At 38.6% G+C, this 3,028-nt stretch overlaps 1 non-coding gene across 1 annotated transcript; it reads right to left on the bottom strand.

The window, feature by feature from the left end:
* Positions 1–2,632: 2,632 nt before the first annotated feature.
* Positions 2,633–2,704, bottom strand: trnae-uuc (transfer RNA glutamic acid (anticodon UUC)). Its single transcript has one exon. It is a non-coding gene; the product is annotated as a tRNA-Glu (tRNA).
* Positions 2,705–3,028: the final 324 nt, after the last annotated feature.

Genomic DNA, 3,028 nt, shown 5'->3' with positions numbered 1-3,028 from the left:
CGTTCGGTTTTAACAGAGGAATCGTCTCTCTGTGACGGAGAAGTTTGGACTTTTTCCCAGTGAGCAAAAGATGGCTTTCCAGCATTAGCGTTATGTGAACAGAGGCCCCCAATAGTCCTTTGGTAATATTCCTTACCTGTGGCTTTACTTGCACCTTAATTTGTGATTTTTTTGTAACAATAAGACTTTGACTATGAAAATGTGGAAAATACACAGACATCAGCTGGACCCTATATTAGCTTAACCAGATTTACCAAAAATGATGATAGATATGAATTTGAAAAAAAGTAAAATTTTAAATTAAATCAAAAGTTTAATGGTGAATCGTTTACATTTATCTTCCATTCACACACACATCTAACAAAATGCATATTTTTTGACTACAAACCTCTTTCAACAGTCGGCATGCACTCCAATATTGGTGTTTTTGTTTGTAGAGTGTGTGTCAATAGTGTTAATTTGATATATTATTTTCTTATTTGTGTCTGTGGGTGTAGTAACCAAAGACAAGCAGCAGGGGGAGTATTGTGTGAGTCACAGTCATAGCATAGAGCAAAGAGAAAGCTGGGTTTTCGTAAGTTAATGGAGAGCTTTGATTGACGTGTTCAGCTTTGCAGATAATCTGGGGTGTGATGCTAATTGTGTAAAGTTTTATACTAAATGTGTGAAGAGCTAAAAAAAAAACAACCCAGACCAGGCTGGAAACAAACTGGAAATGAGAACTTTCTTCTCTCAGGCAGAACAGTGAATGTGTGTCATGGGACAAGTTTTCTGCATGAAAATAACTCCTCAGTGCACCTCAAAACTTGGCCTTTGAACCACAATGCCTTCAAAAGCCACTGTGTGTGTGTGTGTGGGTGTGTGAACTTGTACATATTATACATATAGAGGAGCACTTTCACCATGTTCACCCACAAAGAAAGGTCATTTGCTGAAAGCGAGGACATTTTTCTAGTCCTCAGGGTTTTTTTTGTGTGTTTTCTTTCCAGTTCTTCTGTGATCTACTGGTTAGATTTATAGGTGTGGTGTGAATTAGGTTTTCGTTAAAGTCAGAAACTCACTAGTAACACTTTGAGTTACTAAAATGAACAGAAGACAATTCAAAGTCCACAGTTTAATAGAAGTACCAGGATGTGTGTGTGGTCAGCCCACACGTCTGAGAAGACTCTTGTGACTAAGCCTGTCACAAAAAGCAATGAATCAATTAATTGCATAATAAATTAAAATGAGCTTGATCATTTCCAGTCTAGTGATGAATATTTTTGGAAGGGAAATTCTGTATTTTAGTTTTGAGACATCGGGTTAAGAAGAAACCACCCCCATGCTTTACATGGCAGTTTAAACCGTGTGTCTGAATTCAGATCGTTTACAGTGTAGATCTGATTGACAGACTTTTGAGTTTCGAGGCTAAGGCAACCACACAACTGACCCACATACCACCTTTGCTTGGGTAGTGAATACACCTTGACCCTCCCAGTCATTCCTGTTGATAGTGTTGACGATATAGCAAAACAATGTAAATCAACAACCTTTGACCTCCGTAACATTAATCAGGCATGAGGAAAGTTTCTTCTGAGGCCTGTTTTCTCAAAAATCTTGTTTCCAGAGTGTTGACATTCAAACAGCCATATCATCTTGATTTTTCGTTTCTGACATCAAAAGAAAGCTCAGCATCCACACTTTCAGAATATGTCAATAAGTTTTGTCATGGTCATTTACAATTGTGTGAATGATCACACATTTTTCAAAATGTTCTGCAAATTTGCAATGTGTTAAAAACATTTCCACGTTGTCATAATGAGGTATTTGTTTTTAAAATTTTCAGGAAATTTGTAAGAAGGCTGTAACACTGGAAAATGTGACAGAAAGTGAAGCATTGTGAATAGTTTCAGGGTGCACTGTGTGGTGGCTGCCTTTTTTCACTGTGAAGTTGTTCTACTGAAAGCTTTAAACAGCAAATCTACTGACATAACTAAATGTATCCTGTTAAATACCAGAGTCATTTTCTCCATTGCTAAGAAGCTGAATATGATCTACTTTTAGCAAGAGAGTGTGCAAGTCTCCCAGAGTACTTTGTTCAGTGGGAAGTCTCATCCATATTGATTTTTCTATTCACAGGTATGAGGAGGAATAATTGCCCCCAGAGCTGAGTACTCAGATGTTTTCATTGATTGCTGCAGTCGTGCTCATATTCAGCCTCAAATCTCTGCCATTGATTTCACTTTCTGTCTCTACCATGACTACACACACACATTAATTTTTGTGTATCAAACTATAATTTTATTTAAATTTTTCTCCCCATTTAAAAGTTTCTACATCTTTAAAGAAGCTGAAACTTGACATCGTGCCTCCTTAAGTTCAATGTGCGAGTGAATGGATTTAAAGCCAAAAGAAGCTTTACACGTTGACCCTTAATTAGAGGTACAGTTCTAGGACTCTGTAAAATGTAAAAGTTTTTAAATTTTATCCAAATGGAAAGAAGAGCTAATTTCTCAATCAATATTATGCCTCCTTATATTTGATATGAGTTGATTTACATGTCACCCCCTGAGGTCAGAGAGACAGGAAGCTTAGACGACAGTTCTTCCCTTGAATGACCAAAATAGCATGGAAGGTGTAAAGTAACAGGACTTTCCCTGACTGGGAATCGAACCCAGGCCGCGGCGGTGAAAGCGCCGAATCCTGACCACTAGACCATCAGGGACCTGCCAGTTGACAGAGCAAGAAGGCGCTCCAGCAATGCTTTTTGATCCTCTGCTTGACTTGAAACATGACATCGTGCCTCTTTAAGCTGGACATGCTTGTGAGTGGATAAAAAGCCAAAAGACGTTTTACACTTTGACCCTTAGTAGAGGTAGAGTCATGGCAGGCTGTCCTCTAACCTCCTGAGGGATTGCCTGTCACTCAAACTTCAAGTGAAGCTACTTTTGTCGTCCATGTCCCATGCACCGCTTCCTTTCAGGTGAATAGAAAAGCTCTGATAGTGAGGCCCATTCTGTTTTAACACTATGATAGTTTGAGCACCATC

This window comes from Xiphophorus couchianus, chromosome 23 (genome assembly GCF_001444195.1).
Source record: "Xiphophorus couchianus chromosome 23, X_couchianus-1.0, whole genome shotgun sequence".
Lineage (NCBI taxonomy): Eukaryota > Metazoa > Chordata > Actinopteri > Cyprinodontiformes > Poeciliidae > Xiphophorus > Xiphophorus couchianus.
The sequence above is the reverse complement of the archived record's forward strand: the minus strand, read 5'-3'. Positions and strand labels throughout refer to the sequence as shown.